This window comes from Lissotriton vulgaris, chromosome 2_2 (assembly GCF_964263255.1).
Source record: "Lissotriton vulgaris chromosome 2_2, aLisVul1.2, whole genome shotgun sequence".
Classification (NCBI taxonomy): domain Eukaryota; kingdom Metazoa; phylum Chordata; class Amphibia; order Caudata; family Salamandridae; genus Lissotriton; species Lissotriton vulgaris.
Genome location: NC_141688.1, coordinates 310,764,509 through 310,788,585, shown reverse-complemented (window position 1 = coordinate 310,788,585; position 24,077 = coordinate 310,764,509).

The following is a 24,077-nucleotide window of genomic DNA, read 5'->3' as shown; positions in this document are numbered from 1 at the left end:
CCTTTGTTTCAAGCATGCTTCTTATTGAGATCAGTTCCTACATCCTGGAGAGGAAGTATATTAATACCCATGTTTAAGAAGGGAGAGCGGGATAAACCTATGAATTACCGTTTAATAGCTCTATTGGATTCTATAGGGAAAGTTTTTGCTAAATGTCTTTTAATATTATTCACTGATTGGGTGGAGGCAAATGGAATCTTACCCTTGGAACAAACCGGGTTTCGTAAAGAGCATGGTGCACTTGATAATTTAACAGCTCTACAAGTGATTACGGACAAATATGTACGTGTTCGAGGAGGTGGAATATATGCGGCATTCATAGACTTCTCCACAGCGTTTGACAAAGTGTACCGTCCAACGCTGTGGAGAAAGCTAGCTGCATTGGGTATGCCTCCACAGTTACTCGAACTTGTAAAATCCCTCCATTCGAACACATGGTGTAAGGTGTTGCAAGGCGGAGAAAGGGGCCTTTCACAGTCTATCCCGTCTCCGAACGGATTAAAGCAAGGGTGTATATTGGCCCTGTTAGACGGACCGGGAGGGTCGGCCGAGAATAAGGGGAGAGGTCTCCGGGGAGAGCCGTCTCCAGCGATCGTACAGACAAGTAACTTCCCCCCCACAGATGTACACCACACAAGGATAAGGTTTAACGTTCTTTATAAGCAATTCTTTAAGTACGGTGAAATGGTACAAGGAGGTCTGGACTCAGGGGTCCCCTCGATTCTAGTCTCTTGGTTGGAAAAAGGGGTAGCGGGACAGTCTTGTTACCAATCTGGTAGATGCGGTGATAGATGGATAGCTCACAATCCTCGAGCTCGGTGGTCTAGATGATCGGGCCGCGGCGGAGCCAGCAGGTCCCGAGACGGGTGAAGGTAGCGACGGTCCGCGGCGGAGCCAGCAGGTCCCGATGAAGGTGGTAGTTCCAAACGGTCCGCGGCCACGCCAGCAGGTCCCGATGACGATGAAGGTTTCAGAAGGTTGCGGCAGCGCCAGCAGGCAGGACGATAGTTCGCAAGGTAGGGCTACGGCAGCGCCAGTAGTCCGTCAAGGATGAGTTCTTCACTGCGTCTCTCGACTCCAGGATACAACTGCCTTCCTGCTCTGGAGCTGCCCCAGTTATAGGTCTGGCCCCCTTTGATGTCCGGACCCTCGCACTTGGAGGTCGGAAGGTCCGGGAGGAGGGAGTCCAGACACCCAGCAGGGGGGTGGAGCCAGCGCCCGGGGAAGCTGGGGACGATCGGCACCTGGCGGGGGAGAGCCATCGACACCTCTTTCTCCCATTGACCTGCCAAGTAGTCCGCTCACCTCCTGGGTGGATGGTGGTGCCGGGATGTCGGGGCCTGGCCAGGCCCGGGGTTAGGGTCGATCGGAGGCCACGGGGCCTCGTGGTGCTGTGTCCAAGATGGCGCCCAAGCCGGGCGAGGGGGCCGGTAGTGATTCGGGCCCATGGTGTGGAGATGTCCAGGGGTAGGGGTCCCATATGAGACGGGAAATGGGTGGTCGTTGCGTGTCACACCTGGAGAGCCGGGCTCGGGCCTGGTCATGCGGGGGGGGAGCAAGCCCTTCACGTGGCCTGTCCAACATGCGTCCCCCCCAGCTGAAGGCGGGGAGGGAGAGTCACCCATCCTCTTGGGGACTCTCCTCGTCGAGGCGGAAAAAGCGTGACAGGCCATCTGCGTTGGCGTGGTCTTGCCCGGGCCGATGTTCCACAGTGAAGTCCATCCCCTGCAGGGAGATGGACCAAAGCAATAGTTTCGGGTTTTCCCCCCGCATCTGCATTAGCCACTGCAGGGGCCGATGATCGGTCTGTACACGGAAGTGGGTACCGAAGAGATAAGGCCAGAGCTTTTTGAGGGCCCACACCACTGCGAAGGCCTCCTTCTCGATGGTGCTCCAGCGTTGCTCTCGGGCCAGAAGACGTCTGCTGATGAAAGCCACTGGATGGTCAAGTCCTTCGGGGTTCAGCTGGGAAAGGACTGCCCCACTGCCATGGTCGGAGGCATCCGTTTGGACGATAAATTCCCGACTGTAGTCGGGGGCCTGGAGCACAGGGGCGGAGCACATGGCGGCCTTCAGCTTCTCGAAGGCCGCTTGACAGTCTGGGGTCCAGTTGACCTTCTTTGGCTGGTTTTTGGATGTGAGTTCCGTGAGGGGCCCCACAATGCTGCCATAGTCCCTCACGAACCGCCGGTAGTAGCCTGTGAGTCCCAAGAAGGCGCGGACCTCGGTCTGGGTGATGGGGGGCTGCCAAGACTGGATGGCAGCGATCTTGAGTTGCAGCGGGGCCACCAGACCGCTTCCCACCTGGTGCCCGAGATAGGTCACGGACCCCTGGCCAATTTGGCATTTGCTGGCCTTGATCGTGAGGCCGGCTCATTGGAGGGCCTGCAGAACCTCTCGGAGGTGGTTGAGGTGGTCGGACCAGTGGCGGCTGTACACAGCGATATCGTCCAGATAGGCGGCGCTGAATTCTTCGAGCCCCGCCAGGACCTGGTTTACTAGCCGCTGAAATGTTCCTGGAGCATTCTTCAGGCCGAATGGCATGACCTTGAAGTGGTAGTGGTCATCAGGGGTGGAGAAGGCAGATCGTTCTTGGGCCTGGGGTGTGAGGCCGATCTGCCAGTAGCCCGCTGTCAGGTCGAAGATGCTGAGGTAGCGGGCAGCTCCCATGCGGTCGATTAGTTCATCTGCTCGGGGAATGGGATGTGCGTCGGTTCTGGTAACCGCATTCAAGCCCCGGTAGTCGACGCAGAACCGGAGCTCAGGAGTGGTGCCGGGGGTGGCCGCTTTGGGGACCAGTACCACTGGGCTGGCCCAGGGGCTGTCTGAGGGCTCGATGACCCCGAGCGTGAGCATCTTGGACACCTCCTCTTGGATGCAGGCCCGTACCCGATCTGGTACGCGGTAGGCCCGATGTCGGATAGGGGGACTGTCTCCGGTGTCCACATCATGTAAGCACCAGGGGGTGACCCCCGGGGTGAGGGAGAACAGGGGGGCGAACTGCCGTAGGAGGTCTCGGCAGCCTTGGCGCTGTTCCAGGGTGAGGGCCTCCGAGAGTCGGACCCCGTCCACGGAGCCGTCCTTCTCCCGAGTCCGTAGGAGGTCAGGGAGTGGTTCGGAGTCCTCCTCGGCTCCGTTGTCTGTTGCCATCAGGAGGCTGAGCTCCGAGCGCACAAAGTGGGGTTTTAGTCTATTGGCGTGGAGGACCCGGAGGGGGTTCCGTGAAGATTCCATATCAATGAGATAGCTGACAGGGCTCTTGCGCTCGACCACTTTGAAGGGCCCTGTCCATTTGTCTTGCAGAGGGGCTTTAAGCTTGCGGCCACTCTTCCCGCTGGCCTGGCACGTGGGGCAAGACCGGCAGTGCTGGAGTACATCGTTTCTTATCTTGGGCCAAAAAAAGTGGGTCACCAGGCGACTGTAGGTTTTGTCCTGACCCAGGTGACCGGCCAGGGGGACATCGTGGGCCAGGTTTAGCAAGAAGTCTCTAAAGCGGAGGGGCACCACTAGCACTCGACTGGCCCCTAACTCCGCGATTCTCTGTTCGCTGTACAACAGGTCGTTGTCCCAATAGACCCAATGGGTTCCGGAGGTATCCCCTGCGCTCTGGGCGAGGGCTTGTTGGCGGAGTCCCTCGAGGGAGGAACAGGTCTTCTGCTCTTGGCGAAACTGTTCCTGGGTGGGCCCCCCCTCCTGACGCCACTGAGCCAGGTCGTGAAGGTCCTGAGGCTGAGCGAGCTCCTCTGGAGTTTGTTCTGGGGGGACGGCACGGTCGGTGTCCTCTACTGGAGCGACCGGGGGAGGAGGTGCCGGCCATTCAGGTTCTTCGGGTCGGGGGATGGCACGGGCGGCCATGGACCGGGTGGTTACGCACGCCCAGCCCGGGAGGCCCAACATCCCCAGGTGCTCTCTTTGCTCTACGGCGGCCCACGGGGAACTCTCCAGATCATTTCCCAGGAGGCAGTCTACGGGGGCATCATCTCGGACCGTCACCTTCAACATGCCGGAGACTCCTCCCCACTCGAAGGGGACGCAGGCCATCCGACATAGACTCTCCGAATTGTCGGCTGAACGGACAGGGCAGAGAACGTTCGGCAGGATCTGTTCTGGGGTCACCAGGTGACAGCGGACGGCTGTTACACTGGCCCCGGTGTCACGTAGGGCTTCGGCCCTGCGTCCATTAATGTTCACCCACTGACTGTACTTCCGGGTGTTGGCGGGTAGGGGGGCCCGCGGGACCATGTCTTTTCCCCCTAGGCACGCTAGAACCATGGCGGCTGGTTCCCATTCTTGGTGTTCTTGCTCACATTCCTCGTGTTCTTCGGAGATTTGTTCTTCCCCCAGGGCGGCGGCAGCCATGTGGCGGGGTCTCGGAGTCTGGCTCTGTGGACAATTCGGGTCATTTGCGTAGTGGCCGACTCGCTGGCATCGGTGACACGTGACATTGGCTCTGTACCCCGGGCGCGCCGGGGTGTTGCCCCGGTTGGCCGGGGGTGGGGTGCTGGCAGCGGGAGCGGCCGGGGCGTTGTCTCTTCCTCGTCCCTGGCCCCCTCCTCCTCCTCGGGGACGGTGCTGACCTTGGTTGTTCCGGTTCTGTTCATGTGACCCATTTCGGCCCACTCGGGTGATTTCCCACCGGTCAGCCTCGGCGGCGAGCTGCCGTGGATCAGTTAATTTACTGTCGAGGAGGTGCTGCCTGAGCTCGACGAAGCAGTTGTTAGATAGATGCTCCCATACCATGAGATTGAAGAGTTGCTCGTAGGTCGTTACATTGCTTCCCTTGATCCAACCCTCGAAGGCTCGGCTGAAATAGTTCACGTACTCCACCCAAGTTGTACCCAGGATCCGGGTGCAGTCTCGGAACCTATGGCGGTACATTTCGGGTGTGAGCCCATAGCGGGTGAGGAGGGTAGCTTTCATGTGGTCGTAGGAGGTCATCAGATGGTCTGGGAGCTGTAGCAGGGCATCGCGGCCCTCATTGACGAACCTCCCCCATAGACCGGCTCCCCAGTCGCTTCGATCGACCCGATGGGAGGTCATCGCGATCTCGTAGGCCTTGAACCATTGCTGTATGTCGTCATCTCGGAAATATTCTCGAACGACATCCTTGGGGATGTGTACTTTCTTTTCTGTTGCTCCCGGGGTGCGCGGTTGCTCGGGCACCCCTAATTCTTTGTTCTGCTTACGTAGCTCTATCTCTGCTAGTTTGCGCTCGTGTTCATACGCCAGTCTCTTCTCTTCGAGCTCTCTGTGTCTCTGTTTCTCTTCCCGTTCTTCTCGGAGCCGTAGATGTTCTAGGTTCAGTTTTTGTTCGGCTAATTTGAGTTCGCCATCCATTTTGAGCCGGGCCATTTCTAGTTCATGTAGTCTGCTTCTTTCTCGTTCTTGGATCTCGTCTTGTGAGAGACCTGTTCTTCGCTCCTCGGGGGCCGTGGTGTTTTTCTCTGCTGCTGCGACATTTTGGTCCGGGGGTCTGACGGCCCCGGTTTCCGCCCATGACTCAATGGCATGCTTGAAATCGTCTTTAGTACTCAGACCGGTGGTAGCGATACCTAGTTCAATGCAGAATTGTTTCAACTCACGATGGCTGTACTCTTCCAATTTTTCCATCTGGAATTTCTCGGTGGATCCGCTCTCTTTGGTTGTCATTGTGGTTTCGTCGTGGGGTGAGCTACTCTCTGTACGATTACGCGTTGATTCGGATCGCGCCGCTGGCCACCAATGTTAGACGGACCGGGAGGGTCGGCCGAGAATAAGGGGAGAGGTCTCCGGGGAGAGCCGTCTCCAGCGATCGTACAGACGAGTAACTTCCCCACCACAGATGTACACCACACAAGGATAAGGTTTAACGTTCTTTATAAGCAATTCTTTAAGTACGGTGAAATGGTACAAGGAGGTCTGGACTCAGGGGTCCCCTCGATTCTAGTCTCTTGGTTGGAAAAAGGGGTAGCGGGACAGTCTTGTTACCAATCTGGTAGATGCGGTGATAGATGGATAGCTCACAATCCTCGAGCTCGGTGGTCTAGATGATCGGGCCGCGGCGGAGCCAGCAGGTCCCGAGACGGGTGAAGGTAGCGACGGTCCGCGGCGGAGCCAGCAGGTCCCGATGAAGGTGGTAGTTCCAAACGGTCCGCGGCCACGCCAGCAGGTCCCGATGACGATGAAGGTTTCAGAAGGTTGCGGCAGCGCCAGCAGGCAGGACGATAGTTCGCAAGGCAGGGCTACGGCAGCGCCAGTAGTCCGTCAAGGATGAGTTCTTCACTGCGTCTCTCGACTCCAGGATACAACTGCCTTCCTGCTCTGGAGCTGCCCCAGTTATAGGTCTGGCCCCCTTTGATGTCCGGACCCTCGCACTTGGAGGTCGGAAGGTCCGGGATGAGGGAGTCCAGACACCCAGCAGGGGGGTGGAGCCAGCGCCCGGGGAAGCTGGGGGCGATCGGCACCTGGCGGGGGAGAGCCATCGACACCTCTTTCTCCCATTGACCTGCCAAGTAGTCCGCTCACCTCCTGGGTGGATGGTGGTGCCGGGATGTCGGGGCCTGGCCAGGCCCGGGGTTAGGGTCGATCGGAGGCCACGCGGCCTCGTGGTGCTGTGTCCAAGATTGCGCCCAAGCCGGGCGAGGGGGCCGGTAGTGATTCGGGCCCATGGTGTGGAGATGTCCAGGGGTAGGGGTCCCATATGAGACGGGAAACGGGTGGTCGTTGCGTGTCACACCTGGAGAGCCGGGCTCGGGCCTGGTCGTGCGGGGGGGGAGCAAGCCCTTCACGTGGCCTGTCCAACAGGCCCCTATATTGTTTTCATTATATACTGTAGACCTTCCTGCTTCCATTGCAGCTTGTGGTGGGTTAGCCCCAGTAATTGGAGGGACATCCATTTCGGTTTTAATGTATGCGGATGATATTCTCATCTTAGACTTAACTCCGAAGGGCTTGTCTAACCGCCTGCAAGCATTACATTTATTTGCAGAAGCACATTTTATGAAGATCAATGCTTCTAAAAGCAAAATCATGTGCATTTTTGGAAGGAAAAAATGTAGATCTGAAAACTTTGGATGGGCTATAGGAGGACAGAAACTAGAGGTGGTTAAAACGTACACCTTCTTAGGTAAAATAATTTCAGCAAACCTAAGTGAGAAACCCCACATTGAGCATAACTCGCGTAAAGCATTGGCTCATGGTATGGGGCTATGTTCCTTGTATTCTGCCACAAGAAAAAGACACTTTGCACGATTTTAAGAAGTATATAGAGCAAAGATCCCTGCAACTCTATTGTACGGAATAGAATTGGTGGAGATAAGACATTGGGGATTCTTGCAGGTAATGGAAGGAAAGATACTAAGAAGAATTTCCTCCATTAATACAGCTTGCTCTGTGTCATCATGCAGGCTGGAATTTGGTCTCCGGAGTTGTTGGGTACAGGGGTTGATTGCCCTAGTAAGGTGGGTGGCCTGTTTGGCCAGAGGTAAATCAGGTTTCTTACGGGGTCTATCAAAAACGAACTTCTGGGCAATTTGAACGAGTCTTCCCTATTAGTAAAAAACTTTAGAAAAGCGGTAACAATATTAGAGTTGGATGTTAATACTTTGTTTCTACTTTCTCCTTCTCAACTAAAGTCTCCGCTGAAATATGCATCTTGGGAACTCTGTTTTAAATTGGATATGACTGCCCTACATGGAAAAAAAGGAAGGGATTTACTTTTAAGCACATATTTACCAAAGCAGGCTCAGCAGTATCTCACTTGGAATATCCCCCACAGAGTCCGTAGGCTATGGTACCTTTTAAGATACGGTCTGCTTCCTCTAAATCCTCTTTTTGCAAAGTGGTATGGATCATCTCCAGTATGTAATCTCTGTAATAATGCAGTGCAGGACCGAAATCATGTGTTGTTTATTTGTCCTACATTACGTCCTCTACGTTTAAAATGGTTAAAACCCATTTGTTTACAATTGGGAATCTTAAATGTAAAAACTTTTCTCCATGCACTTTATTGTCCACCTAATGAAATGTTTTGTTTTAAAATTTTTAACTTTTTTAAAGGGTTTTTTAGATATTTATTAATGATACCTAGAGATGTTGTTGGATGATTGTTCGGCCAGTGTCTATGAAAAGATTCCTTTATATTTTGTTCTTTGTGATTTTATTGTAAATAGTGGTGTATAACCATGTGTTTGTTTTATGTGGCCCTCTTTTGAGAGCCAAAAACATAATAAACTTGAATTTAATTGAATTGAAGCACATGCCTGGGGCAGGATAAAGAGTATATAATATGTGAAGTGAGACCATTCTAGCAGACTGCCTCATTCAGTTACTAAGGCTTCTGTGAAATGTAGTCTCACTCATTTGAGTTTAATAAAGATGTTATTTTATATTCCAGCTTCTGTGCCAAATTCTTTATTATTGGTTTGAATGGACTAAGTATCAGTGAGACACCTGAGAAGTGGATTTTAGATTTCTACAGTACAGTAAGGCCGATGGGTGTCTAGAGGCTCAGAGAAGGGTCCTTACTGTACACGGGTGCCAGAAGCAGGGGCTATGGTTATAGCGATGGGTCCTTACTGTACACAGGTGCCAGATCAGAAAAAAAAGTTCCCTGGAACACTAATCAGAAAAACATTGTATTTAACAATACTACACACCTAAATTATGTATAACAATCATATGTTTATTAAAAATACATGTTGAGATAAAAAACACAAGAAATTCTGTACAAATTAGAATTACTGTGCTACACAATACAATGACTAAAAATTCCCAAAATAAAACACAATCAATAAACAATTATGACCAGCATCATTAAAACGACAGAAAAGGGGGAATGATTTCAGATTTATCACTACAATTTGTATATCCAATGTGCCTTTTGATAACAACAATTGCATACACTTCAATCAAATTAATGTTTCGCAAGAGTGTTCTTCTTAGGATTATACGAAGTTATTCGTCGACGCGTTTAGATGGTTTAGAGTATTTTCACCATCTTTTTCAAGACGATTTCATTTATCTGTCACTGTAGGGATTTTTCTTTTCCCAGCCTTGGCAACAGAGTCGTTTACAAAAGGAGAGTCGCTTGAAGTCACTCTTTCTTATTATTACCTTAGGACCAAAGTGTTCTTATGCGGAATAATTATGGACCGCTCTAGTCAGAATAAATCACTTGTGTTCCGTACTTGCGGGCCCGATGGAAATAAAATCGAGGGAAACTGAATTTTTCTGATATCGATCTTGTGAGTATTCAATCAGGGCTCCCAATTTAAGAATTCCTCTACTTATCGGAATTCACCCTTAATGTCTACCGGTCTGCTCGATGCTCCGGAATGCCAGACAATCGTGCTGCTCTCACGAACAGCGTCTACCGAATCCGCTCAGTTACGTGTGGTGCCAGAAGCGGAGGGTGGTACTGTGAGGGTGACGGGTTTCTATAGGCATGGAGAAGGGTCCTTACTTTACACAGGCGCTGGAAGCAGGGATATAAGGTGTTGCTTGAATATATGTAAGAAAGCATGATGGGCATGAGTAGGGTGATGAGTGCCAGGAGGCATACTTAAGGTTCTTACTGCACACAGATGGGGAAAGCAGGGGGTACGGTTAGGGAGATGGGTGCCAAGAGGCATGGGTAAGGGTTGTTTACCTCTGTGCATACTGAAAAATAGAAAAGTTACACAAAAGTGCAAGTTTACCTTTGTGAGTCGGGTCCAACATGTGGAAAACATGGGACTTTCAGAGTGTTGACATAGAATATCACCTTAGGTGAGAAATGTTGTCTGAAATCACATATTCAATCACTCATCCACCTATACGTGCACCTCAATGAGTGAAGAACCCTTTCCAAAGACCCTTCTCTAGCCTGCATGTCACTCATGTCTTAAGTGTACATGTTCTCTGTTCAGTAAAAGCCTGTCCTGCTGGGAATGGAAGACTGCGCTTGCTGCCTTCAGCGAGAGTGGTTAGCTCGCTTTGCTACTGCCATTCTGTACCAATTCTGTGAGGAACCAAGACTTGCACTGCTGCTGCCTGATTTGTATGTCTGCTGTGATGGGAAAGCCTGCACTGCTTTTGCACTGCCTGTGCTTGTTCTCTGAAAGAGGGAGGAGCGCTTGCACAGTCTCTACCCAAGGTGTGCTGTTCTATGAAGAAAGGGTGCTTCCACTGCAGAATGAAGGTGTTTGCTCTGTCTACGAATTAAAAAGACCGTATAGAATGCCCTTGCCTAGAATGCCCTGTGAACAGGTACTTTTCCACAACATTTAGCAGGAGATACCTGTAGGCCTGAGGAAGTTCCTGTCCCCAATAGGGCAATATTCAAGGGCCAAAACATGTTCATTGAAAAGATAAACATGGACAGTTGTTCTACCCTCTGTTTTTATTCTTGTGGCGGGGAGACAGTAGTGAAAAACAATTGTAGCTCACCCACGCAGAATTTCAATAAAAGTCTGAGAGTTTAACAAAGGGAGAACAACAATGTTGACATAGGGACACAACCTTACCAAAACTAGGGAACCAATAAGTAGTCGACTGTAGACCCAGTGAACCTCAGGAACCCACTGATGAACCATACCAGACCTCGGAGGGTGGGTTTCACCATCCTATATAAGTGCATGAATGTATGGTAATCTGTTAGAGGTTTGTCTCTTCCAGGTTTGTTGTGCTTGTATGTTTATTTAAGGGCAATGCCCTGGATATCCAGGGAAGGCGAATCAATCACTTTCACAGACCACCCCAAGTGGGTGGCCACCCATATACACAGTCCCCCCGATGCCCTACCCCTCGTACCCTGTAGAGCTGGTATATAATAGGTTGCAAAACCCACCCTAGAGGGGGCAATAGTCATCCAGGTCTCTTGGAACAGACACACATCATAGCGATCCACCAGTTCCCCCCATTCTGAGTCTGATAACTTAGCGCTCAGCCCTTCTACATTCCAAGACCCTATTAGTGAAATACGAGGTGTTGGCTTACAGGATCAACTATGTTCAGTGGTGAACTACTAATACAGGGGATGCCTTCTCTATTATCCATTCCAGCCCCCTCCCCTTGAGGGCACAGCTTAGAATTTACAGTAGTTAGGAGCATCCATGAGTCCGCCTGAGGGGCCCTAACGACGATCTCGAAGTGCCCCCCTGCTTGCCTCACACCCTCTAATGCTGCCAAGCGCCCAACTGGATTAGAGTCTGTATCCAAGTGCCAGGGTGGGTAGGTTAGTCAGTCTACATTATTCAGTGGGCTGAATCTATTCTCCATCGGGATATTGTATTCTGATGTCTCACCTCTGTTATAGACGGGAGATAAACCGTATACCCCGGGGGACCTTGCCTGTGGATAGAAATACCCTAGGGGTCGGGGAAGGGGCATGATAGGGCCCTGATGTCGACCCAATCCAGGATGTGGTTAACCACAACAGGATCTCTAAAATGAATGATCACACAGTCTCCTCCCCTTTCCTTGGGTTTACTCCCAATCCAATTGACTCTCCTGGCAAATAGGATTTCCCCTTGACCCGTGTTCGATAATGGTCTACATTTGCTCAACCAAAATATGATCTTATTCTTTAACTCGGAAACCGTTTCTCCTCCCTCTCCTGACAGCTGAGGTACTACAGCTAAAACCACCACACACGGAGAGGCCTCGGGTGGGAGTTGGTTACTAGGTAGTGGTTGTCTGGGGACTTTAATAGAAGATGTAGTGGTAGGCTTCTGTGTCTCCAACCCCCGGTTAAAGATCTGTTTGTCGGACCCTGCTGAGGTTGGTAATGATTAAGTGGTTGTATGTTGATGTGTGCTTACAGTGAGTGTACACGTATCCTTTAGCTCCTCTCACTGCCTGTTTAGTGTGTTGGTTACCTGTGTTGTACCGGCCGGTGTGAGTCACAGCATCATCTGATGCTCCTCCTCTTACTGCCAGCTGCCCTTTTCTTATTCTTTGCGTTAGATTTGATTTTTGATTTGTGCATTTGTAAAGCGCGCGATTGCCCATAGGCGTCTTGGCGCTCGACTGCTACTGTCCATGTTGTACCTTTGTTGTGTTGTGTTGTGGAGCTCGGTACAAAACTTTCCACTTCGCAATTGACAAAAACAATTTGCATTGCCAATGTGAAAGAAAGCGTGAACCCTCACAAACTATCTGTGCATTGTTTATTTTTGGGTTTTAGGTGGGAAACAAGCAGATTTTGAAATGGACTTCATGACTTTGTAACATTTTTAACACACCAGACAAATGGCTCCATGTCATGTTTAACACTTTCTGCCAGTTCTGGCATTTTAACCAACATCGCTTTACATTCTGGAGCTTTGAACCCATGAGAAGAGGTCAACACAAAAATACAAGCCCCACAATGCAACATGCTGCTGGCGGAAAAGTGAGGAATGGCTGATGTGTAATCACTCGGCAGACCTGGGAAATGAAAAAATAAACTTTTGTCACTGACTTTCTGCTGCTTTTCTTTAGGGTTTAACAGCCCAGTGGTTGCGAGGGCAGAAAAAAACCTTACAAATGCCGATAGCAACATCTCACTGCTAATGAGCCAATAATAACGCTCCTTAGGGAAGAAACGACTTGATTCTCATAACAATGTGAGCAGCAGAGACACTGTGGAAGAAAAAATAATTGTGCTTGCACCCCTCTTCCCAAGCGCCTGTCTGTGGCCCCGCCCTGAAATGGTGCCGGTGCATGCCGGGACATTAAAAATGGAGGCGCCATAGAGGGAGGCCTAGGGGCAGGAGCCCATTGCCCCAGGGGCCTTTCAAGTGAGTTGTGAGTTTTTAGACCCAAGCTCCTGAATGCTTGTGGGATTCAACTCCTGTGGGTATTTGCTACAAATCAGAAGTGATCCGGCAGGAGAGCCATGTGAGGGCCACAGCTGCCTCTGATTACTGCTACTTTTTTTTACTTCTAAAACTCAAGCTGAAGGTTCCTAGAAGAGGAAGTTGATGAACTCCAAAGAGTGCTAAACATAACTCTTCCCTCTGGAGCCTAATGGTAGGGCAGTGGTGGCGTCCAGATGTGGGCCTTGTGTTATCAATAATGTGCAAAAAAGGCTGCGCCGAGAGCCTTCAGGGGAGCCGTGCAGTGAGAAGGACAGGCAAATAGTCCTCAAGCTCACTAGCGAGACCTCATCTGGTGACCAGTGTCCCTTCTCAAGTGAGACCTCACCTCTAGAGCTGTCTCCACACGATGGTGAGACCTCACCTCTAGAGCTGTCTCCACACGATGGTGAGACCTCACCTCTAGAGCTGTCGCCACACAATGGTGAACCCTCACCGGAGAGCTGTGTCTATTCTCTGGTGAGACCACATATGGAGAGCTGTGTACATTCTCTGGTGAGACCTTACCTCTAGAGCTGTCTCCACAAAATGGTGAGACCTCATCTGGAGAGCTGTGTCCATTCTCTGGTGAGACCTCACCTCTAGAGCTGTCTCCACACAATGGTGAGAACTCACCTCTAGAGCTGTCTCCACACGATGGTGAGACCTCACCTCTAGAGCTGTCGCCACACAATGGTGAACCCTCACCGGAGAGCTGTGTCTATTCTCTGGTGAGACCACATATGGAGAGCTGTGTACATTCTCTGGTGAGACCTTACCTCTAGAGCTGTCTCCACAAAATGGTGAGACCTCATCTGGAGAGCTGTGTCCATTCTCTGGTGAGACCTCACCTCTAGAGCTGTCTCCACACAATGGTGAGAACTCACCTCTAGAGCGGTGCCTACTCACTGGAGAACCCTCACTGGAGAGCTGTGTCCATTCTCAGGTGAAATCTGACCGGTAGAGCTGTCTCCACACAATGGTGAACCCTCACTGAAGAGTTGTGTCCATTCTCTGGTGAGACCCCACCTCTAGAGCTCTCTCCAACCACTAGTTAGACCGCATCTGGAGAGCTGTGTACATTCTTTGGTGAGACGTCGCCTGTAGAGCTGTCTCCACACAATGGTGAACCCTCACTGAAGAGCTGTGTCCATTCTCTGGTGAGACGCCACCATTATAGCTCTCTCCACACAATGGTGAGATCTCATTTCAGAGTTGTGTCCATTCACTGGTGAGACCTCATCTGGAGAGCAGTGTCCATTCTCAGGTGCAATCTGACCTGTAGAGCTGTCTCCACACAATGGCAAATCCTCATCTGGAGACCTGTATACATTCTTTGGTGAGACACTGTAGAAGAGTAGGGTCTGCTACCTATGGTCACCCCCACTTTTTGCTGTGATTTTCTGTTTTTTCGACTTTAGTGTGGCTCTGGGCCTGCTGATCAGACCCACAGCCAGCTGTTCTCTCACTAAATTGATACCATGTACTTTAGGTACATACCTAATTGGGAATTGGGTCACCTTTGTGAGCTCCTGTAGAGTGTACCATAGGTACCCAGGGCATAGGTGCATCCAAGGCCTACCAGGGGCATCAGCATGTATTATGCCACCCCTGGATGGCCATCCAAACTGACACCACAGGCTGTTCACTCAGCTTGGGTAAGGTGGTGGAATCACCCCTTACTTAGATATAATATACCTGTATCTACCTTTATATTTAGACACATATATACCTATAAGTCACTCCTATGGCAGGCCTTGACAATCCTGAAGGCAGAGTGCTTGGTTTTATGTGAGAGTGTGCTCTAGCATGAGCTGAGCCCTTCTGCAGCTTTTGGAACCATGTCCTTATAGCTGTTCTATGATATAGCCATACCATATACTCTCAAGTGCATTATAATCCTCGCGGTTAATGCAATCTTTGGTTTGGCTTTATCAAACCATGTTGTGTAAGGTGTCAAACACTTTGGAATACTACCTCCCACCAGTTCTGGCAGCGGGGGTAGCATTCCACCCTTTTAGAGGGAGAAGACATGTAGTTACTGCTTTACCCAGTTAAAGTTAAACAGAGCCTCAGCATCACAAAATGGATGAGTCTGACCTCCTGCAGCTGGACAAAACTCCGGCAAGGGAGGCCTGGACAATAGGTTTCCCATTGAGGGAGGTGCTAGCACCTCCCCAGACAGCCTGTAGTGTATTGGGGCAGGTTAGGTTGAATGGAAAGATGCTTTTCCAGACACTGCCTGGGGCACACAAGGTGCTCCATGCATAGCCCGGTTCAAACCAGTTGCTGGGGCACTCCAGCCCTACTCTGGTGCGAAACTGGACAAAGGGAAAGGGGTGTAACCACCCCCTTCTCAGGGTCCACCCATAGGAGGGACCTAGCAGGTAATCCAGCCCCTAAAATCAGTATAAAGATAGGAGCTGTGTCTAGAGACATTAGATTATCCTGGACTGAAACTCTGAAACAAAACTCTTGGACCTTTGACATTCGATACCGACTAGAAGACTGAAGACATCTGTCTTGTGGTCAAGGAGTGAACACCCTGTGCAAACAGGCACCACCACTAACTTGTTGGTTTGCTTGTCGATGCTCCTGCCAGAACCCGAAGACTCATCGACTCAGGAACTGGACTTCCCGACTTCTCCAACTCCGATTCACATCCACAGCAAAGCTGAGACCCGTGGCGGACACGAGAGACGTGGGACCGGACACCCTGAACTACCTGCTCTTTGCTAACAGTGCAACTACTGAGGCACCCTCGCAGTTGTGCATTGGGGTTTGAGAAGCCCCACACCGAGCGCCATTTGCACTGAAGCTCAGCCCTCCACACTCCACGAGTGCCGCGTGGGGCCTGCTCTTGCATTTCAGCTTGATGCATCTTCCCGGTTGATAGCCCGTTGGCTAGTTAGCCCTCTGAAGACTTTCTTTTAAAACTACACTGCTTGCCTAGTTGCTCCAGGCTCGCCCCAGCTTCCCTGTGAACTGAAGCCAATCTTCCCTTCCTGCATGGATTGTGTTTGCCAAGGCTTGTTGGGTCTAATCCGGATACCAACACCGCAGTCAACTAGATCCTTTGTGGGACAGCTCGAATCCAGCTCCTGGTTATCGTCGACGCCTCCTGGTCTTCGTGGCTGCAGAGACAAGCTTCACCTTCTTCACCTGAAACACTCGACATCGCCTGGTTCCTTCCTGGTCACTGGCTATTGACCCAGACTCTGTCCCCTCTGCTTTTAGGTTCTTCACATCTTCGATCCACCCTTGGATCCACCCTGACACTTTTCTCCTGGTCGCCTGCAGCACTTCTTTGCAGCTCTCCATAGGAAACAGCGACGAAACCCGACACGAAAAGACACCTATGCACCCGGCTTCCCTGGGTGAGGTAACTCGAGTACTCCGGTGCTCCCGTGGGTGTTAACTCTCGGAGTGTCCTAGTTTAAAAGGGTTTTACCGTAGTCCATCCGGAAGTGTCCTTAATCAACTACTTTGTAACTTTTACATTCCCATTATAACTCTATGGTAACTCGCGATTGTGTTTAGACACTGCACGCGTCTCCCGTGGGCCTCCTACTTCCAATCCCTTGATTGTACAGTGTAGCCCCAGCGATTCCCTAGGCTCTAGGCCTATTCACTATTCATGTAGTGGCTCTTATACCACCTACTTAGTATATGGTTCGTGAGGCCCCTAGGGCAGAATTGTATTTGTGCAACCTATAGTATGCTTACTGAGTAACTTGTAATGTATCTCGATCTCTGACCTCATAAACAGTTCAGAGGGGTTGTGTTAGTAATAAATACATATATATTTGATGTGGTGTCCTTTAATTTTGTATTCAAGGGATTATAATTGGTAAAACAGCTTACTTTACATGCTCTCTGAAGTTTTAGCCTAAGACTGCTGGTCCATGCTACCACCATCCGCACGATGAACTCCATCCACTCCGGATCTCTGACAGACCCCTGCCCTCACCACGTCTTCAACAAGGCAGACGCTGTCATCGCACCCCACCTGCGGGACATCATCAACACCTCCTCCGACACCGCTACCTTCCCGGAGAGCTGGAAGCACGCCAAACTCAGCGCTCTACTAAAGAAGCCATCAGCCGACCCCACCGACCTCAAGAACTACCGCCCCATCTTGCTGCTCCCGTTTCCTGCAAAAGTCATCGAGAAGACCGTCAACAAGCAGCTGGCCGCCTTCCTCGAGACGAACGGATCCCTCGACCTCTCGCAGTCTGGCTTCCGGGCCAACCACAGCACCGAGACCGCCCTGATCGCAGCCACCGATGACATCCGAGCCCTGCTCGACAACGGAGAAACAGCGGCCCTCATCCTCCTAGACCTCTCCGCGGCCTTCGACACTGTCTGCCACCGCACCCTAGAGCAGCGCCTCAGCAATGTCAGAATCCAGGAGAAGGCACTGGAATGGATCATCTCGCTCCTCGCCGGAAGGACACAGAGAGTCCGCCTCCCCCCGTTCAGATCAGAAGCCACCGAAGCCATCTGCGGCGTTCCTCAAGGCTCCTCGCTCAGCCCAACCCTCTTCAACGTCTACATGAGCCCCCTTGCGGCCATCGCACCCCAACACAACCTCAACATCATCTCCTACGCCGACGACACCCAGCTGATCCTCTCCCTCACCAACGACCCCGCAACCGCCAGAGCCAACCTGCACGAAGGGATGACAGAAGTAGCCAAGTGGATGATGTACAGCCGCCTGAAACTAAACTCGGACAAGACGGAAGTCCTCATCCTGGGATCCTCACCCTCCGCCTGGGACGACTCCTGGTGGCCCCCCGCCCTGGGCAGCGCAACCAAATCAACAGACCACGCACGCAACCTGGGCATCATCCTGGACTCCTCCCTCTCCATGACCAGACAAGTCAACACCGTCTCCTCGTCGTGCTTCAACATCCTGCGCATGCTACGTAAGATCTTCCGGTGGATCCCCACCGAGACCAGGAAGACGGTCACCCAGGCCCTCGTCACCAGCCGTCTGGACTACGGCAACTCCCTCTACGCCGGAACCACCGTCAAACTCCAGAAGAGACTCCAGTGGATCCAGAACGCCTCAGCACGACTCATCTTGGACATCCCCCGTCGCAGCCACATCACCGGACACCTGAGAGATCTGCACTGGCTCCCGGTCAACAAGAGAATCACCTTCCGTCTCCTCACCCACGCACACAAAGCCCTGCACAACCAAGGACCAGCATACCTCAACAGCCGCCTCAACTTCTATGCTCCCACACGCCAGCTCCGATCGACCAGCCGCGCCCTCGCCGCCGTCCCCCGGATCCAAAGAGCCACCACAGGAGGAAGGTCCTTCTCCTACCTGGCCGCCAAGACTTGGAACTCCCTCCCGACCCACCTCCGCCTGACCCGGGACCACCTTGCCTTTAGGAAACAGCTTAAGACCTGGCTGTTCGAGCAGTAGCGGACCCCTCCCCCCCCCCTCCCCTAGCGCCTTGAGACCCTCCGGGTGAGTAGTGCGCTATATAAATGCATTGATTAATTGATTGATTGATTGGTCTATAAAGTTGACTTTACAACCACCATCATAAGGGTCGTTTAGACTAGTGCAAGGTGCCCACTAGAATAGTGGACAACATATGCCAGGCTAACTTCTCACATTGGTGTGCAGCGGTTGGGATAAAAGCTTGCTGTTGTTTTACCATATAATCTTAAGATATCATTTGAAAGATCACACTAAGGTACCTAGAGGTACATATAAATCAAGTCTTATAAAACTTAAGCTCTACTGAACTTAACTGTTGTAGAGCAAAGGGCTTAGCACACCCTAGCTAAAACTCCTATAGAGGTTCTAGTAGATAACACTTAGTGTAGGTAGGTGCACACACCACACCTCACTAGAAAATGTCCTTAAGAGGAGAGCCTAGTGGGTCTCTCCCCGCAGAAGTTGACCTTCCCAGGGCACCTTCTAACTATGGCACATTTACTTTTAATGAACTTAGAAGTTTGTGTTCACTCAGGAGACTGAGACAAGGACAGAGTCCAACCCTGACACGCCTAATAGATCTTTTAGTGGAGTATGATGCAGAAAAGGCAGCAACCCCAGATCAGACAGGTAGTGGGGGAGGCATCCCTCAACAGAAGATTCCCAGGAAGACAATCTAGGGGGTGCTGATGATGAAGAGGATGCTGATCAGGTCCAAGTTGGAGAACTGAACCAGGTCAACCTAAGCCTACATGGGGCTGGAGGGGAGAGAATCCCATCCAGACCCCCAAGTAGACTTAAAACTGAACACAGGAGGAGGAGATCACTTTCCAGTGAATCCAACTACTCTGGTGACTCAATAGGGTCAGATGCCTCAGCTCTCAGGAGAATGGCTTTCCCTGGGAGAAGGGAACATAAGGCTAGGATGAGAGAAACCAAGCTTAGAATCAGAAGGCAAGAAATTGTCCTTGAGAAAGAGACCCTGGCTCTTGAGAGAGAGACAATTGTGTGGACTAGAGTCTACTGGTGGCAGCAACATCCCTAGAGATAGGGAAAGGTCTCAGCACCATAGAAACCTAAGTAAGATTGTCCCTCCCTACAAGAGTGGGGATCACATCCACAAATGGATAACTGCTTTGGAGAGGGCCTGCAAAGTACAGCAGGTACCCCAGAGTCAATGGGCAGCTATAGCAGCTATACTATGGCTCTCCTTTTCAGATAAAGGCAGAGATACGCTCCTCACAGTTAGTGATGGGGATGCTGACAACTACATTGTCCTGAAGAGTGCTCTGATAGATGGGTTTGGCTAAACCACTGAGCAGTATAAGTTGCTGTTCAGAGACACCCAGAAGACACAGACTCAGGACTGGACTGACTTTGTAGATTGTGCCACTAAGGCTCTGGAAGGCTGGTTACTGGGCAGAAAGGTCAAAGACTATACAGGATTGTATAATTTGATTATGAGAGAACAAATTCTTAATAATTGTCAGAACCAGTTATTGCATCAATACCAGATTGACTCGGATCTGACCTCTCCCCAGGAAATGGGAAAGAAAGCAGACAAATGGTTCAGAACCAGGGTGAAGCAGAAGGTACAGAACCAAGGTGGTGATCAGAAGAAGCAAGACCAAAAGGGTGGGGAGAAAGTAAAAGACCCGCCAGGTCCCCAAAAAGCTTCTAATGAGGGGGGTTCCAAGAAATCCAAAAAGAAAGACGGTCCATAGAAACCATGGTGTCATTTTTGTAAGAGTAATACTCACTGGACCAGTGATTGCACCAAGAAGGAGGCAGCTCCAGCCACCATTGCCCCTAAGGCAACTGTTCCCCCTAGTACAGCTAATTGTGGTGGTTCTCAACATAAGGGTATAGTAGGGTTGGCCCAGGGAACTGAAGTGGATTCTGGCCTAGTCAGAATACCCACTCAGGCTGTTCTTGTCTGTGATATGGACATGGCTATGTCCTCTACTGTGAGCCCCAGTAACCTGGGCAAGTACTGACAGACTCCTTTGAATAATAATAAAGTTGCTCAGGCCTACATGGACACATGTGCCAGTGTCACCGTGGTGACACCTAGCTTTGTAGACCCTGGACAGATAATACTAGGTGACAATTACCTAGTGATCAATGCAAGCAATGTCACTACACCCATAGTATGGCAATTGTTAATTTCTCCTGGGGAGGGGTGACTGGCCTCAAAAGAGTTGTTGTTAGTTCAGACCTCCCTGTAGAATGTCTGTTTGGCAATGATCTGGAATCTTCAGTCTGGTCTGAAGTGGAGTATAGGACTCATGAAGAGATGTTAGGCATATCAGCGCATGTCCTTGCTATGACCAGGTCACAGGCCATAAAGTGCAAAACAGAACAGGTCCTGGATCCTGAAACTATGGACCAGTTGCCTACCAAGAGAAAGAGCAGTAGGGTTAAGGCAGTGCCTTCCCCCTTGCCTCAGGATGAGGATCAGTCTTCCAAGGAAGCTGACTATGAGACCCAAGAAGGAACTGTCCTAGAAGAGCTTGAGCCTGATCAGGTTGAGTTTCTTGGGACAGGGGGACCTTCAAGGGCAGACTTGAGGCAGGCGCAATTGGACTGCCCCTCTCTTGAACCCCTCAGAGAGCAGGCTGCTGCTGAGGCTGCTGCTGATGTTGCTACAGGTACCCATAGGACTTATTGGGATGAAGGGCTCCTGTATTCAGAGGCTAGAGACCCCAAGCCTGGTGCTGCCAGGAGGTTGGTCATACCTTTGGCATTCAGGGGCTTCCTTCTTACCTTAGCCCATGATATTCCCTTAGCAGGACATCTTGGCCAGAACAAGACTTGGGACAGGCTTGTCCCTCACTTTCACTGGCCCCACATGTCAGAAGATACCAAAGAATTTGTCGCTCCTGTGTCACCTTCCAAGCCAGTGGCAAATCAGGTGGCACCAGAAAGGCCCCCCTAATACCACTACCTGTGGTGGGGGTTCCCTTTGAAAGAGTTGGGATACACATTGTTGGATCAATGGATCCCCAAACAGCCTCTGGGCACAGGTTTATTCTGGCGGTAGTGGATCGTGCCACCAGATACCCAGTAGCTATTCCCCTAAGGACCACAACAGCCCCTGTTGTGGCAAGATCCCTCCTGGGAATTTTCTCAAGAGTGGGTTTACCGAAGGAGGTTGTCTCAGACAGAGGTGTAAACTTTATGTCTGGGTACCTATCTGCTATGTGGAAAGAGTGTGGAGTGAACTACAAGTTTACCACACGCTACCATCCACAATGCAATGGTCTGGTTGAAAGATTTAACAAGACCTTAAAGGGCATGATCAAGGGTTTACCTGAAAAGCTTAAGCAAAGATGTGACATCCTTCTGCCCTGCCTTTTGTTTGCTTACAGAGAGGACCCACAGAAGGCGGTTGGCTACAACCCTTTTGAACTTCTATGTGGGCACCCTGTAAGAGGACCCCTGTGTCTGGTGAAGGAGGGATGGGAGTTACCTCTCAAAACTCCAAAGCAAGACATAGTGGATTATGTACTTGGTCTCCGCTCCGGGATGGCTGAGTATATGAAAAAGGCATCCAAAAACCTTGAGGATAGCCAGGAACTCCAAAAAGCCTGGCATGACCAAAAGGCTGTGCTAACTGTTTACCAGCCAGGGCAGAAAGTGTGGATGTTGGAGCCAGTGGCCTCAGCAGCCCTCCAAGACAAATGGTCTGGACCCCACACTGTTGTTGAACAGAACGGAGAGGTAAACGATCTGGTTGACCTGGGAACTCTCAGGAGCCCCAACAGGGTGCTTCATGTCAACAGGCTGAAACCATATGTTGACAGGGCAGACATGGGCTTGCTCATGGCTGCAGAAGAGGGACAGGAGGATGAGAGTGACCCTCTTTCAGACCTGCTTTCTCAGAACCCTGATGATGGTTCAGTTGATGGTGTAGCCTTGGCAGGCAGCCTCACTGACCAACAGCAACATGACTTCAGACAAGTTCTACAGTCCTATAGACATATGTTTTCACTGACTCCAAGTCAGACAAACTGGTGCATCCATGAGTTGGACACTGGTGACAGTCTGCCTGTGAAGAGTAAAATCTACAGGCAACCTGATCATGCCAGGGACTGCATCAGGACAGAGGTCCAAAAGATGTTGGAGTTGGGAGTCATTGAACCCTCAGAGAGCCCTTGGGCCAGTCCTGTAGTCCTAGTGCCTAAACCTCACACCCAAGAAGGTAAGAGAGAGATGAGGTTTTGCATGGATTACAGAGGTCTCAATGCTGTCACTAGGACAGATGCCCACCCAATACCTAGAGCAGATGAACTCATTGACAGATTGGCTTCTGTCAAGTTTTTGAGTACATTTGATCTAACAGCTGGCTACTGGCAGATCAGACTAACTGATTATGCAAAAGCCAAAACAGCATTCTCAACCCCTGGAGGTCATTATCAATTTGTGGTAATGCCCTTTGGCTTGAAGAATGCAGCGGCCACATTCCAAAGGTTGGTGAACACAAGTCCTCTCAGGTCTGGATGACTACTGTGCAGCTTATCTTGATGGCATTGCTGTCTTTAGCTCCACTTGGGAAGATCACCTGATCCACCTAAAGAATGTTTTGGAGACACTGCAAAAGGCAGGCCTAACTATCAAGGCTACCAAGTGCCAGATAGGGCAGAGTAAGGTTGTGTACCCGGGCCACCTTGTAGGTGGAGGTCAGGTTCAACCATTGGAGAGCAAGATCCAGACCATAAAGGACTGGACTCCTCCAAGCACCCAGACACAGGTCAGAGCTTTCTTGGGCCTGTCTGGTTAGTACAGGAAGTTTGTTAAGAACTATGGGTCCATTGTGACACCACTTAATGACTTAACCTCAAAGAAAATGCCAAAGAAAGTTCAGTGGACAGTAAGCTGTCAGAAGGCATTGATTACCTGAAGCAGGCCATGTGCTCTGCACCTATCCCGAAGAGTCCAGACTACTCCAAGCCATTCATTGTCCAAACAGATGCTTCTGAGTTGGGTGTGGGAGCTGTTCTTTCACAATTGAATAAAGATGGTCAAGACCAGCCAATAGCTTTGATTAGCAGAAGGCTGACCCTAGAGAGAAACGTTGGTCAGCTATTGAGAGGGAGGCCTTTGCTGTGGTTTGGGCCCTGAAGAAGCTGAGGCCATACTTGCTTGGCCCTCACTTCAAGATTCAGACAGACCATAAGTCCCTCTTGTGGCTAAATCAGATGAAGGGTGAAAATCCCAAACTGCTTAGGTGGTCCATTTCCCTACAGGGGATGGACTTTACAGTGGAACATAGACCTGGAACTGACCATGGCAATGCAGATGAACTCTCCAGATATTTCCACTTAGAACAAGAAGACCCACCTGGTCAAGGTTAGTTTAATGTTCTTGTGTTTGGGGGGGGGGGGTGTAGGAGAGTAGGGTCTGCTTCCTATGGTCACCCCCACTTTTTGCTGTGATTTTCTGGTTTTTCGACTTTAGTGTGTTCTCTCTCTAAATTGATACCATGTTACCATGTACTTTAGGTACATACCTAATTGGGTCCCCTTTGTGAGCTCCTGTATAGTGTACCATAGGTACCCAGGGCATAGGTGCATCCAAGGCCTACCAGGGGCTGCAGCATGTATTATGCCACCCCTGGCTGGCCATCCAAACTGACACCACAGGCTGAGCACTCAGCTTGGGTGAGGTAGTGTAATCACCCATTACTTAGATATAGTATACCTGTATCTACCTTTATATATAGACACATATATACCTATAAGTCACTCCTATGGCAGGCCTTGACAATCCTGAAGGCAGAGTGCTTGGTTTTATGTGAGAGGGTGCTCTAGCATGAGCTG